Source organism: Callithrix jacchus, chromosome 15, assembly GCF_049354715.1.
Source record: "Callithrix jacchus isolate 240 chromosome 15, calJac240_pri, whole genome shotgun sequence".
Lineage (NCBI taxonomy): Eukaryota > Metazoa > Chordata > Mammalia > Primates > Cebidae > Callithrix > Callithrix jacchus.
The window spans coordinates 42,516,858-42,533,002 of NC_133516.1; the positions used below are offsets into that span (position 1 = coordinate 42,516,858).

General features: G+C 40.0%; 1 protein-coding gene and 2 pseudogenes across 18 annotated transcripts in view; all 3 read right to left on the reverse strand.

Moving 5' to 3' along the window:
- LOC103788287 (transmembrane emp24 domain-containing protein 2 pseudogene) lies at positions 1–6,579 on the reverse strand (annotated as a pseudogene). The gene is made up of 2 exons (XR_013527763.1): positions 6,487–6,579; positions 1–5,697 (listed from the first exon to the last, which is right to left on the reverse strand). The product of XR_013527763.1 is annotated as a transmembrane emp24 domain-containing protein 2 pseudogene (transcript).
- The window catches only part of FHIT (fragile histidine triad diadenosine triphosphatase), a 1,534,178-nt gene that overhangs the window by 1,039,634 nt on the left and 478,399 nt on the right, over positions 1–16,145 (reverse strand). The window lies entirely within an intron of this gene.
- The window catches only part of LOC144579550 (peptidyl-prolyl cis-trans isomerase A pseudogene), a 40,934-nt pseudogene continuing 24,789 nt past the window's right edge, over positions 1–16,145 (reverse strand). Inside the window, exon 1 of the transcript XR_013527410.1 lies at positions 1–16,145. This exon is cut by the window's right edge and continues 24,789 nt beyond it. The product of XR_013527410.1 is annotated as a peptidyl-prolyl cis-trans isomerase A pseudogene (transcript).

Genomic DNA, 16,145 nt, shown 5'->3' on the forward strand with positions numbered 1-16,145 from the left:
TTTTTGTATTTTTAGTAGAGATGGGGTTTCACCATGTTGACCAGGCTGGCCTCGAAATCCTGGCCTCACCCACTTCAGCCTCACAAAGTGCTGGGATTTTAGGTGTGAACCACCTCGCCCAACCTCATCTGTCTTTTGCAAACAGTCCTCTTAGTGGGTGTGATGTAGTACCTCATTATGGTTTTGATTTGCACTTCCCTGATGGCTAATGATGGTAAGCATCTTTCCATGGGCTTATTAGCCATTTGCATATCTTCTTTGGAGAAATGTCTATTCAGACCTATTTGCCTCATTTTAACTGGGCTATTTGTCTTTTTATTATTAATTTGTAAGAATTCTTTGTTTATTCATATTCTATATCCAAGTTTCTTCTCAGATATATAATTTGCAAATCATTTCTTCTAATTTCTGGGTTATTTTTATTCTCTCAATGATGTCCTTTAAAGCATAAAAGTTGTAATTTTTAGGATGTCCAATCTATTTTTTTTCTTGCATTACTGTGTTTTTGGCATCATAGCTAAGAAACTATGGCCTAACACAAGGTCATGAAGATTTCTGTCTGTGTTTTTGTCTAATAATGTTATAGTTTTAGCTTTTCCATTTAGGCCTTTGATACTTTAAGGTAATTTTTGTATACAGTGTGAGGTACGGGGTCCAACTTTATTCTTTTAAGGCATCTTTTGAATCATGCCCAGAAATAGTTTCAGGTAATTTGTCTATACAAATTAAGGTAACAAGTACCAAAACACAGAATCTATGCATATAACAACTGCCTGAGAGCATTTATAGAAACTTTGCAATTGGTTTTCTTTTCTTCTGTTTTAGGAATACGCTTAGTGTTTTGCTACATCGGGAAGCAGTACCACCATTAATACCACTGGTGCTACAACTGTTAATAATAATAATAGTAACTAGCAGCTATTTAGTACTTAGTATGTGCCAGGCACTGCACTTGCATTTAACATTCATTAACTTATAAGCACTATACACACACTTTAACTTATATCATCTTCCTTCCAACACCATGAGACATGTAGAATCGTCATCTCCATTTTACAGATGATGATATTAAGGCACACTGATGCAAAACAACTTTCCTTTGGTCATAAAACAAGCAGGAAAAGTGAATTTAAAAAATTGAGGGGAGGAATGGCACTGAGAAGTGGGGGCCAAGTAATGTTGGATAGCAATTTCCAACAAATAGTAGCTAAGCACATATGCAAAATATGCAAAAATAAGCCAAAATCTAGCACTGGTAGATGATATTCCCAGTTCTGATTAAGTTGCTGACAACAAAGGGTTAGTCTCCCCTTCTAACTCAACAAAGGGTAGGAAATCTTACCACTCAGGATCTCAGTAAGATTTATTTGATAGCTGAAAGGGTTTTGTCCACACTCCAAAAATTGTATTAGTGACTAGATGATTGATGGAGTAAATCAATTAGAACCAGATTAGAAATGGAGATACGAAGTCAATTACTTCCAATCTGAAAACTAGGAATTCGTTAAACAATAATATAATAGATGGCATCAGTTTTCAAAACTACCCTTTCTGTGTTTGCCTATAGGGCAAAATCCAAGTAAAAATGACTTTGAAAAGACTAAAACTATAGAGCAACTTGAGCTTGGGAGTGCTTCCCAGCCATGTAGTGGGGTGAGTCTGGTCAGTTTTCAATGGAGAAAATGTAGACAACAGAAAGCAGTTGGTTTTCCCAGGTTCAAATAACTTCATGGCAGAAAAGTCAGTCAAATCTAATTCTCTTTCACTATACTGGCTGAGTCCTTCATGATAAACACAGTAATAAATCGCTGACATGTATTGAGTTATATAGCCCTCTAAGCTCCTGAAAGATGGCAACTAATTTATTTAATCCAAGGTGTATGAAGTAAGTACTATTATTATTTCTATTTTATATAAGAGGAAAAGGAGGTGCAAAATGTTAATTGACCTGCTTAAGAGGTAGAGACCTTGAACCATGTAGTCTGTGTCCTCTTCATTATGTCTCCATACAGTTTCAGAATAGAAGCAAACAGACACATAAGGGTTAAGCATGGCTAACTCAATTCCAAGTTGAGTCTTTTTCACACTAGGCAAAGCTCTCTTCAATATATTTATAATAACTTTATACACCAAATAACATTTTGAAGTTTATTTCCTCTCAACATGGAAACATCACTGCATTTCCACTGGGATTTTCAGTACTGTCTGTTGTGGAACCGGTCTGGGCTTGGTAAGTATTGCCTTATCATTCTTAAATAAAAACTATTATAGAGAATGCAGAAAACAATTTCCCTTTCAGTTTCCCCACTTCTACCCATACTGAGAAAGATGGATCCTTAAAGTGCTGAAGGGAAGCCCACAATATAATAAAAGCTCAGTATCAGGAATGTTCCAAGTCCCTCCACTCCTTCCCTATAGTAAGAAAACTAAAATGTAATATAGGGCACAGCCCTCCAGAGAATTCAGTGTATCGAAATGTTAATACACTTTTATATATTTTAACTGAGATAAACAAGAAAGAGATAGGGAAGCCAAAGCAGCTATGGCAAAGACAGAATTATGATAAGACTAATCCAGCTAACAGTAATAGAAGCAGATAGTGACTCGACTGTGATGCTGTGGTAGACTCTGTATGGTCAGAAAACTATATCAATATAAAATGTGAATGAGGCAGCAGCTCCATTATAGGAAAGCAAAGATAACTTACTACGTGACTCTAGAAAATAAAACGCATCCAAGAGATCAAAGAGTGTTTGCCCTATTACTAGAATATTATCCAAAGTATTTTATCAATGAAAACCTGGATCAAATAATTTGCTTCATTAAACAGTAATTTAAAAGGAGGATAGTATGTCCATAACCAAATAGGAAGAGAAACGTGTATTTCATTTTTCATAACACAGCTTAAACATTGTGTCAAACCTTTAAAATGCTATGTATAATGTAAAAATTCTTCTACCAGCCCTGAATTCACGGGTGCGCTATCAACTGTCACATTTCTCAGTCTCGACCACAAAAATACCATTAGATACATATACATTGCTGAAATACACTCTTTCTCAAACTGGACTTTATCTTCTACTCCAATAACCCTGTCAAAAGGAAGACTAGTCTGGTTACTTCATTTCTGGCAGATTCACATTAACTCCTTTCTTTTAATGCTCATTAACCTTTCTGTTAGTAATACTACTGACCCTCAATACCCACCCTTTCAGACAGGTCAAAACTAAATTCTTCAGTTTACCATTTAAGCCTTTCCCTCAAGTCTTTGCAGGTAAAATGAGATAAAAACAATGGTTTCTATTCCAGCCAGACTGAAATTTTCTACCTTCCCCACTCTTCTCACTAAATTCTACCTTGCAGTTTGTTTATATTGTTTTGCTTTGTTGTTTAAAAGAATTGTTTATTTACTGAACCTGGGGCATAGTAGATACACATCCAATTTAAAATTTACAACTTGTAAATAAATTTTGAAGTGTTTTTTCACACACACACACACACACACACACACACTGCATGCAACAGTTGTCCTAAGGTGAAACAGTCACCTTATCAATAAACTGTCAAAAGTGTTCTCACCCAAGGTTGAAAAATTGTTTATCCTAAATATGAAAACCTGTAACAAATTTAAATTAGTTATATGAAACTCATTACTTGTAGTTTTCCCCTTGCAAAGATCTGCAAAAATGTACAAGTAACTAATATCCATTAGTCATAACATCATCCTGGATCATCCCCACATCAAAACCAGAAGCTCCTTTAATTTAAAACCCACCACCAGAGAACAAGAGAAAGTTATTTCATTTTATACAAAACAAAATTCACGTATGTCAACAAAGAAAGACTCAAGAGAAACAAAAAACAAAAACCCTCGTGCTGACACTGATGTTCAGTGCCCTAGTTGAACAGTGGCCCAAAGGCCACAGATCAAAACAAAATGAAATTTAAGAGGCTTTAACCCTTTGGCTTCAGAAATCCAGATTTTTTAAATTAAGTGAATGCATACTTCCTAGATGCCAAGAGTGGAGAAAGTGGATGTGCCAGTGTGGAAAGAAAAAGAGCCACCTTTCAGTGGGACAACCAGAGAATTGGTTTTAACCGAGACTTCTTAGAAAGTTACGCAAAAAAACAAAAAATGGTTATAGGATGCTGTGTCATCAATTTAAGTGGAGGCGACTGTGTCCTGAGGTTCAATGTGAAATGTATGGGGACAAACATGTACTGGGGCAAGTCTCACCTTTAAAGCAAAACATGAAAACAAAGTATGAAAGTGCCCGGCCGGCAGCATACGCCCAAGCCAGAGAGCTCTGCCATGAGCATGCATAGCAAATGTCAAGATTCACACTACTGTTTCTCATAAGGACTCGACAAAATGAATCTTTAATGACTATTCCAACAGAATGAGGGAATCCACAGAATGCAGTCATTTCAGTAAAGTACTATCACGCTTTGTGCTGATTTCCTGAATGAACTGCATTTTATTATCAAAACAAAAGGAAAAAGAGATGCTTTAAAAAAACTGTATTCCTATATTTCAGTTCCAGCATTTAATTTCTGGAAGGACCTATATAATGAAGGTGGCATTCAGTTAAGAAATCATGCCAATCAATTGTCAAATTTTCACTACAACTTCCCTTATTAGGTGTTTTCTTCCAATATCTATTAATCACAAAGAAACATAAACTGTGACTGTATAGTTCAGAAAATAAAAACATAGAAATTAATGACATATGACATTATGACCAAGGTGTTTGGTAAATAGTAAGTTATGAGTTTGGAATTATCAGAAACAGGCTTTTAAAATCATGTGGTCAGGAGATCAAGACCCTCCTGGCCAACATGGCAAAACCCCATCTCTACCAAAAATACAAAAATTATCTGGGTGTGGTGGCACATGCCTATAATCCCAGCTACTCAGGAGGCTGAGGCAGGAGAATCGCTTGAACATGGGAGGGAGAGATTGCAGTGAGCCGAGATCACCCCACCGCACTCTAGCCTGGTGACAGAGAGAGACTCTGTCTCAAAAATAAAAAAATACCCTCCAGACTTCAAAAAAAGTCTCTTCAGGTAGTTGATATGTCCCAATGTCATGGTAATTAGAACAAGAGCTTCAAAGAAGGACCAAAGGACCACTGGGTGTTTGTGTTGTCAGTGGGCTCTGCGCATCCTCTCCCAGACTTTTTCATATTCCTCTCCATGCCGTACAGCTGTCAAGGCCACAGCCAGCTCATTGATCATTTCTACTAGCTTGTCCTAGTGAGCTTCTGTTTCCACGTCTTATCCTTTTGGAGCCTCCCCAAAAGCAGTGGTGAATATCACTATCTTTGGAGTCATGGTGGACACTCACTTACTAAAATAAAATTTATGTGTTCCATCTATGGGAGCAGCAAATGTGTATTTCCCACTGGATTCTTGGTCTCCTTTATAAATCCCCTTATTATCAGGTCCTGTCATCTCCACGTTGATGTCCAGGAAGCCACCCTCAGCCACCTTCTAAGAGGAGGCCCATCTTGGTGCCTGAGGTGACTCACTTATGCACTCCTCAGAACGCACATGGATGCTGATGAAACAGCCCAAGACTGTGGCCAGGAGAGTGGTCTGGAGCAGCAGCCACTTAGCAAGTGTCACTACAGTGGGTCTGGAGCTGAGGCCAGGACCTGGACTGCAGCCTCTGGAGCCACTGCTGATGCCACCACCCTATTGCCACTGCCACCACCCTATTGCTATTACCCTACTGCCTTTACCTACCTGGCACTTTTTGCCAATCCTAGAAAAAATGCAAGTTCAAATGCCTATTGTACTGGGAGGTACTGTAAATAAATGAATGTCTAATGTTAAGAAAAATAAGACAGGCCAGGTGTAGTCACTCACACCTACATCCTAACACTTTGGGAGGCCGAGGCAGGTGGATCATGAGGTCAGGAGATTGAGACCAACCAGGCTAACACAGTGAAATCCCACCTCTAATAAAAGTTTAAAAATAAATTAGCCAGGTGTGGTGGCATGCACCTGTAATCCCAGCTACTTGGGAGGTTGAGTCAGGAGAATCACTTGAACCCAGGAGGCGGAGGTTGCAGTGAGCCAGGGTCGCACCACTGCACTCCAGCCTGGACAACAGAGTGAGACTCTGCCTCAAAAATAATAATAATAATAATAATAATGAAAAAATAAAAATAAGACAGCAGTATGTTACTGGTTGAACATATCCGAGTCATGAGACACCAAAGAATGTTACCAGCAGTGAATCTGTACGAGTCTGCAGCAACCTCAATTCTTGCCACTTCAGAAGAAAAGAACTCCACTGAGGGGCATAAGGCAGAAGGAGACACTAAAGCAAGTTTTAGAGCAGGAGAGAAAGTTTACTAGAAAGTTCTAGAGCTGGAATGAAAGAAAGTAAAGTATACTTGGAAGGGGGCCAAGCAGGTGACTTGAGAGATCAAGTGCACAGTTTGACCTTTTGACTTGGGATTTCATACATTGGCATACTTCCAGGGTCTTGCCTCCCTTCTCTCCTGATTCTTCCCTAGGGGTGGGCTGTCTACATGCTGGGTGGCCTGATACACTTGAGAGGGGCCGCATGCACAGTGTGTTTACTGCAGTTGTATGCATACTCACTTGAGGCATTCTTCCCTTACCTGTCAAGTGTACCTATAAGGTCATACGCCAGTTAAACTCCTCCATTTTGCCTCTTAGTGCACATGCCAGATCCCACCTACCCACCTCCTGAGATCTTATTGGGAAGTGGCTGATCACCAGTTTCAGGGTTTTTTTCTATCTATTGGTAGACTGTCATTCCCTGGCACCAGCTGCAACCAATTATTATTTGAGTGAACCATCTTAACAACTGCCTGACCATCACCTGATGGTTGCCTGACATTCCTGGTGAGATGGGGGTGTCCCTCTACTGCCCCAACTCGTATCTGACTAGCTGCCTACTGTAACAATTACACTTGATGGCATTTTTTGTTGTTATTTAGTTTTTATTTCACAATCATAAACGTAACTCTGCAATCCAGCTAGGGAACAACGAAAACATGGAACCCAAAGGGAACTGCAGAGCGAACACAAAGATGGTAAGATACTGTGAGCAAGTGGGGTGGAAGGGTGCTCTCCTGAGCTTTAGAAGGAATTGTCTGGTGGTTAAGATAAAGCACAAGTCAAACTTTTTAGAGTTGTCCACAGTCAGCAATGGTGGTCTTCTTGCTGATCTTGCCATTCCTGGTCCCAAAGTGCTCCATGGCCTCCATAATATTCATGCCTTCTTTCACCAAGCCAAAGACCACATGCTCTCCATCCAACCATTCAGTCTTGGCAGTGCAGATGAAAAACTGGGAGCCATTTATGTTGGATCCAGCATTTGCTATAGGCAAGATGCCTGTATGCTTTGGGATGAAGTTCTCATCATCAAATTTCTCCCCATAGATGGACCTGCCACCAGTGCCATTATGGCATGTGAACTCTGGAATAATTCTGTGAAAGCAGAAACCCTTATAACGAAGTCCCTTCTCTCCAGTGCTCAGAGCCCGAAAGTTTTCTGCTGTCTTTGGAAGCTTGTCGGCAAACGGCTTGAAGGAGACACAACCCAAGGGCTTGCCGTTGACAGCGATGTGGAAGCACACAGTAGGACTGACCATGGCTGATAGTACTGGGCTCCTGGGAGCAGCAGTGTCTGCAAAGCCGTGTTTTTTTGTTTTTTGTTTTCTTTTCAACAGAGTCTTGCTCTGTAGCCCAGGTAGGAGTGTAGTAGTGCAATCTCGGCTCACTGCAATCTCCACCTCCCGGGTTCAAGTGATTCTCCTGCCTCAGCCTCCAGAGTAGCTGGGACTACAGATGCAAACCACCACCATTGGCTAATTTCTTTTGTATTTTCAGTAGAGATGTGGTTTTGCCATGTTGGCCAAGCTGGTTTCAAACTCCTGACATAAGGTGATCTGCTTGCCTCAGCCTCCCAAAGTGCTGGGATTACAGGCGTGAGCCACCATGCCTGGCCTGATTGCAGATTAAATGCACTATTTCCCCATCCAACCTCATCCCTATCTTTTTTTTAACAAAGACTTTTGAAAATATATTTTTCATTTTTCAAACTTTGCTGGACAAGTTTTTATAAATAGTCTCAACAGCAAAGCAGGTTGCCAGAGAGCAATTAGCTTTTGACCTCAGTGTGGGGAGGGTCCTCGGAGTGAGGACTGTGGCAAACCACTCGCGTACAGTGGCAATTGCTACTCACTCAGCCATTTCTTGTCAACTAGGTGTTCAGGCAGAATGTTGTGAGATCTTTCAGTTAATACAGAAAAATAAGAAAACCTGAATTTTATGTGAAACTTCCAGATTTTCTAACATTTTCTATTTTTTTCTTGAAATCTTTTATTGTTCCAATATATTTTATTTCTATATTCCTATGTAGCACACATCTGGTTTTTTATTTGTGTTATTTTTGTTTGGTTTGGTTTTTAGGCCAGTGAGCTAATGGATCGAGCTGATGGATTTGGGTTTTGTCATTCATTGGTCAGTAGCTTTTAGTCTTTTTCACCACTACCCTCCCACCTCAACCAACCATCCTTTCCGCCAACCCATACCCATCACTTCCTTTTAGACTTTGCTGAAGAAACTACTTCTCCACACAATTTTCCCTAGATCACTCTATCCTTTATTCCTCATTATCGAACTGTTTTATTCCTTTAGGCTTTAATATATACGCTCTGTGGTCCATTGGTGAGCCCTTTATCTCTTTCTCTAATTACATCCAGACTATAAATCTCTAATGCTGAGGACCCTATCTCCTACCACCTTCACACTCCCTTAGCAGAATGTTTTTCACCCAGCAGGCACTACATGTACACTTTGAGTAAAGAGTTTATATGCCTAGTCTTGGTAGGATAGAAGTTTTTACTCTATACTTGATGCATTTCTGGATCAAAATATTAAATCTAAGTCAAGTCTCCATAGCTAAGGTAATCTTGAAGATTAAAACACTTAGCTGAACAGGCAACATAAAACACTTTATCTGAACAATGAAAGAAGAAGCCATCTCTTGGTCTGAAGTATCAAGGCAACTGTCCCAATCCTGCAAACTTTCAGCATGGGGACTGACTTTCAAGATGTAAGCAAGGGTAGAAAACATGCAATACAAGCGCCATTGTTTCACTCTCCTCGGCCTGTGACAGACATCTTTCAGTGATCACAACATTTTCTTCTAAGGCTGCATGCAATCTAAGAAACCTTTTTAACATAGTATCCTAGATATATTATGTCCATCTTATTTACTTCTATTAAGAAATAGAGTTGACATGTGAGCTGAAAGCCCTATCATATGAAAGTACACATACAATTTATTGTTCAAAAGCTAGAGAACAACATACAACTGCTGCTGCATCTCAATCTCTCTATATTTTAATTTATTTATTATTTTCAGACAGGGTCTCACTTTGTTGGCCAGGCTGGAGTGCAGTGGCACCAACACAGCTCACTGAAATCTCCACCTCCCAGGCTCAAGAGATCCTCCCACTTCAGCCCCGCAAGAAGCTAGGACCAGAGGTGTGCACCACCAGCATCTCGCTATGTTACCAAGATCTCAAATTCCTGAGCTCAAGCAATCCACTCACCTCCTTGGCCTCCCAAAGTACTGGGATTACAGATATGAGCCACTCCACCTGGCCTCAATCTCTATATATTTTAGAGGACAGACCAGTAGAATGGGAAAAGTTGTCTCTAAAGTTGACCAGTCAAGAAGAAACAATGTTTCCACTTTAATGACTATGCCAGCCTTACCTTACCCCTTATGTTTTAATCCTGTAAAAAAGATTTACTCTGTGATGAATAAATCTTTTGTTGTACCTTGTAAAGCACTGAAATATACAAACTGTAAATGACTTCGCAGGGATTGCTGATTTAAATAAATAAATTGTTATAATTTTAGTTATAGTTATAGTCAAGGGAATATTTCATTTCTCAAACTCTGAACCAAAGCAGTTAGGAACAACTCAGACACAAAATGGCCAGCATCAAGAATTACAACGAAAAGCCAATTACCTTTAACTGTAAGAAAAATTATTTGCATTTATTAAAACAAATGATCTCTCAGTAGTGGAGAAAATAAATGTGGATTGGTTTATTAATCCTTCACTTGTAAGAAACCAAAAATTACTTTTCAGAGATTCTGTATCTTTTCTAAATTTATAGACAACAAGAAACCAGTAAATGATAAATGATCAAGGACTACGGAAAAAACTACATAGCGCAGTGGACATCTATGAGTTTCACTTGCCCTAGCATGCATTCCTCATTGTGCTGGTACCATCATCCTCATTCTCCTCTGGGAAATCCCCTTCTCCAGCTCTCACTCCAGATGCTGTACATGGAGCTAACTTCACTCCCCACCGAGAATGAGCAAGTGACCAATCAATATATTTCACTGATGAATGATTCGAGAGCCAATCATTAATTCAAGTCAGTCCAACACTACTCAAGCCTAAGATTTGAGACATACTGAAGAAACTATTGAGAAAGGTAAGAGTTAAAAATATATATATATATTGTTGGCATTCTGAGCTGGTTAGATAAAAGCTTCAAGCTTCTAGTGGCCATCTAACCACCACAAAGTAAGACCATGCCTATGTGTGCCACCAACCCAATGGAAAGAGAACTAAGAGATGATACAGACATATTTCTGCTGCCATCTTGGAGTAGCTGAATCCAATCACTCTGGATGCAAAAAGATCTTAACTTTATAGATAGGCAAGCAAAAATCTCCCTACTTTCATTAAGCCACAGTTACAGCTGGGTTTCTGACATTTGCAAATAAAAAAGTTAAAACGAAATGAATTCTCTTATAGCTTATTTCATTACTAGGTACTCAGTGTCTATGCTTTTGCATTGCTAAGCAAGAAAACTTCAGTTCCAATACTGATGGGCTGTTACCTCATGCAGGTACCCTAATAAGTCTTGTTTCCTCTCAGTGCCATTGTTACCTCATTTATAAAATAGAGGTTAAAATGGTAGCCCACAAAGAAGAAATATAAATGGCCAATAAGCACATGAAAACATATTGAACATCATTAGTCAAGAAGGAAATACAAATCAACTCTATAATGACACTGTTTCACACCCACTAGAATGGCTATGATCAAGAAGATAGACAATAATAAGTATTTTCTAGGCTGTGGAGCAATTCGAAGTCTCATATTGGCAAGTGGGACTATAAAATGGTGCTTCAAAAAGCATCGGAAAGTTCCTTAAAAAGTTAAACATAGAGTTACCATGTGACCCAGCAATCCTACTCCTAGGTATATACCCCTGAGGAAATACATATACAAGTACACACACACACAAATGTACAAAAGTCCATAATTGCATCATTATTAACAGCCAAAATGTGGATAACAATTTTGGCTGTTAATAACAATGAATGGATAAACAAAATGTGGCATACACATCATACGATTCCATTTATGTGCAATGTCCAGAATAGGCAAATTCATAGAGAAAGCAAGTAGATTAGCAGTCACCAGGAGGTAGGAGGAGAGGAAGGACAGTGACTGCTAATGGCTAGGGGTTTCTTTCCAGAGTGATGAAAATGTTCTGGAATTGATAGTGGTAATGGCCACTCAACTTTGTAAATATACTAAAACCACTAGGTTGCATATTATTAAAAGATACACATTGTGGTATGTTAATTATTTCAATAAGAAAAAAATACCTTATAGAAAAAATGGTAGCCTATGCTGATTCTCACACATGATCATTATAAAAAAATCCATAATGCTAACGATATTAAAGTGACCATTCTTGAAGAAGCCTAAGGAAAAATGGTCCATACAAATGCAAAGCCCCCTTGTTTTTAAAGCCTCAGCAAGCGCTAAGAGAATGGGAAAAGAAAATTACCGAACAGATTTTCCCAGATCACTTAACTTCTTTTGTATCCAGCAATGGTCAACAAATATATCGCAGGCGTACATAAAAGCTATTTGAAGATCTCTTGAGGTTAACAGCATGCAACATACTGCCACTGCCCCAGCCTGGCCAGGAATATTATTTATGCCACCCTTTCACAGCTGCATCACTTTCCCATTAAACATTCAGAGACTCCTTGTTAATAAACGACATTATGAGCCGGATGCATTGTCTGGATAAACTGCATTGTCCAAAACACTGCCCCATTATTATAGAAAATGCAGAATGTAATTAGTGTTCTTCTTTGCATAAGCTGCAACTTCCAAAAATGGTGCCATATTATAAAGCCTTAATTAATAAACAAGAGTTAGGCCATGACCGGTTACACTTATCTGAATTTTATATTGTGAAGAAAGGCCACTGTTCGAATTCCGTTTACAAATATCTAAATTCAGGCTAGCCTACATGAAGATAATCTAAACAGAAAGCCTGAGAATTCTGTGTTGCTAATAGCATTGTGTTGGTACACCAACAATAGCAAGCCATTAACTGCTGGGACATAAACCATCCTGAGAAATGCTCTGAGTGGAATGATGATAACATTGTATTTCAGCTGTATTATATGGTGCAATTCTTCTATTTGTTCATATGCATTTCCTATTTAATAGATGGAGGAACCAGAGTGGCTTTTCATATCTCTGTGACGCCTTAAATGTGGAGGGAAAAGTAAGCTGGCAAAAAAACAAAAAAGATAAGTATGAGGCATTGTGGGGTGGGAGCAGGGTTACATCACAGCGGAATGTAAGTACACAGTTCCTTTCTCCATTTCCAGCTGGTTTTTATTGATTTTCTCCTAACCTAACCCCAAAGGAAAGCCATTTCTGTAAGTCATGAGCATTGAACTAATATTTGGGACCATAATATTGAGCAGCCCAGTTTATGAGCCTCGGCTAAAGGGGCATTTGCACTAAACTGCACTCACCTGATTAAAATCCATCAATTCTGGCAACTTGAGAATTGCAGAGTACCTGTTAGGCTTGGCTGTGGGATTCGGCATACTGAGGCGGACCATAATCAGAAGGCAGCAAGGAATCAGACCAGGAGAGGAAAGGGAGGAGGAGAACATGTGATGTGTGTTGAAAACCAGATCGCATTAAAGACCGCCAGTGCTCAAATCTGAAAAGAGTCCTAAGCCTACTGCAAACACAGAGCTGTGAGAACATGATAATTCTTTCAACAAAGTCCGTAATATGGCTTATAGAGCCTGTGAAAACAGGGTGGATGAGATAGTGTTACAGTTCAGCGAGGAGTGACTGGCCCAGCAATGGAACACAGCAAACACAGGAAGCTCCGAAATGATCCCTGCCTCAGAAGAGTGAGCAAGAGTTCAGGGAGTCAAAGCTCAGACACTTTCTGCAGCCTGAACAAGCCGTCTTAGATCACTGCCCTTTCCATCAGCTCCAGGTGCCAAGCACAGGCTCAGAGTCCTAACGGTCTCAGAAGGACCTGCTCCACTGTGACCCACAGGGATGGCATCTGAATCCGTAATAGGCTGTCACAGGCCACCCTGATGCATTTGAAGAAGAGCTGTCCCTGAGACATTGGTTCAAATTCTGGATCTGTACCATGTAGCTGTGTGGTCATGGACAAGCAGTCTTGCTCATCTGAGCAAGCAGATGCAGATAATAAACACATGTGAAATGAATGAATGAGAATAAGACCTCTAAAGCAAAATTTCTCTCCCCAGTGATACAGATACAAGACAAGGAAATACTGGATAGAAGAGGGCAGTTCCCTGGCAAAGGCCCCACCCTCAAGCCTGGAGACCTGCAGCCCTAAGTGGGAATAGGCATTTCTGTTTTTGCATCCAAACCGTTGCCTTTGGGCACACCACATCCCCTTATCCTGTGCCTATATAAATCCTGAACCCCAGGCTCCAGGAATAGACAAGGAGAAGAGGAAAAAAGCAGATGAATGGCACAGCAGAGAAAGAGAGAAGAGAAGGATGTCTGAATGCTGAGAAGAACTTGGCTGGGGGTGGTCAGAGAGGAGTTTGGCCACTGAACAGCCAAAACCCCAGGGGAAGATCATCTTCCCATTCCATTCCCCTTTCAGCTCCCCATTCATTCCACTAATAGCCACCTCCACCACTCAAAAAAACCCCACATTCATTCTTCAAGCCTGTGTGTGACCCAATTCTTCTAGGATGTTGGGCAAGAGCTTGGGATACAGAAGGCTGTCACACTGGTCCTTTGCTGAAAGGCAGAGGGAGCACTGAGGTGGTTAACACTTAAGCCATCTGTGGATGGCAGAGCTGAAAGAGCATTTTAACCGTGGGGCCACAAGCACCCACCCCTAAGCACTACCATGGGGCCAGAGCCCAAAGCACTTGTTCTGGCTCCTGCACCTACCCATGTGTGTGCTCCCTCTCCCACAAGGGGTGTGAACTCATGGTGGTTGAACAGAGAGCCGCACTGCTGTCGCACATACCCCATGAATGGGGCCAGGGAACTCTCCCATTTTATTAACACCATTGACATTTGAGATCAGATAATTCTTTATTGTGGAAGCTGTCCTATGCATTGTAGAATGTTCATCCCTGGCCTTTACCTACAAGACAGTAGTAGCACATACATTCCCTCAATTATAACAACCACAAAAGTCTCCAGACATTGCCAAATGTCTCCCAAGAGCCAAAATTTACCCATTGAGAATCTCTAATGTATCCTTCAGAATGTAGATTCCAAGATCTAAATTAATGAACCATACACCCAGATACTGTCCCCTAATTATTAGGAAAAGTATACAGATACCTTTAATATCACTGGAAATTCATTAAGACAAAAATTTTATGGAGCACCTATTATCTGCCACGTAGAAAGATACTGTTCCTGCTCCTAAGACGCTCACAAGTTTAAGTGGAAAGTGGCATTTTACAACTCCACATCAAAGAGAAGAGAAATGTTCAGGTAACCCACTTTCCAATAAATAATAGAATATCCTTCTGTCTGATTAGAGAGGTGAACTGTAAAGACAGGCAAGAATCAGAGCACATCCCTTTGCTGTTAAAAGAATACTACATGTATCAAAGTAGCTGACATTCGATAAGGTGAATTTTGCGTAATTTTGACTGGTTTTAGATGTTTGCTGCAGCTGTTTGTTGCTGGGTGCAGGGAGTCTCAGACTCAAAGGACAGTCTCTAGGTGATTTAGCCTAAGAGCATAAGCCAAAAGAGAGAGCTATGGAATGAAACTGCCTGGTTTTAAATTTGGATTCTGCCATTTGCTTGTTATGTGACCCTCAGTAATTCCTTAACCCCTTCAATCCTCAAGTCCTTCTCTATGAAAATGAGATAATCATGTAGCTAACTTACAGAATCATTAAAAGGGTTAAACAATTTACATAAAGTGCTGAACACAATGCCTCCTTCAAAGCAAAAATTGTAAGAACAGTAGCTGTTATCATTGCTATTGATATTGCCGCCTCTCTGCTTTATTACAACCTGTTTTGATTGTGGTAAAATACATGTAATATAAAATGTGCCATTTCCATCATCTTGAATTCTATAGTTCAGTGGCATTAGGAACATTCACATGATTTTGCAGCCATTACCACCATCCATCTCCAGAGCATCTTTTATTTTCCCCAAACGAAATTCTCCATTCCTCCCTCTCCCAGGATTGTTCTCTTAAACCAGTCCTTACCCAGCAAAATGCCTTCTGAGGAAATGAGGACAAAGCTTTTGTAAATGAGACTAAAGGCAATTCAAACCCAGGTAACCTGGAAACTGAATGGCTTAAAATGGCCATTTGGGCCACTTGCGGTTATGTTGATGAGTTTAGTCGCCATCAGCCAGCTCCTAGGAGTAACATTCTAAGTGGGTTTTTGTTTTGTTTTGTTTTTTGTTCCTGGCTCTGGGGCCTTCCCATCTTACCATCACAGAAGCATTCACTATACTCCTCTAATCAATATTAAACCAGAAAAAGGGTCCAGAAACATAGATATTTTGGTAGCCTAAGATTGATGGGAAAAGACAAGTTGCTGGGTCTAAACTAACAAAGTCACTTATTTTTTAACAGAAAATGAACAAACTTCCTCCCTTGAAGAATCTGCATGTTTCAGCAAGAGCATTCTGGGGTGGGAAGAAAACCTTCTGATTTATAGCCAGTTCCTCAAAATAGCTGAAGAGTTCCTAATTTTACCTCAAACCTCTGTTTCAGCACCTACTGTGTTGTGGCAAGTTATTTCTCATCCAC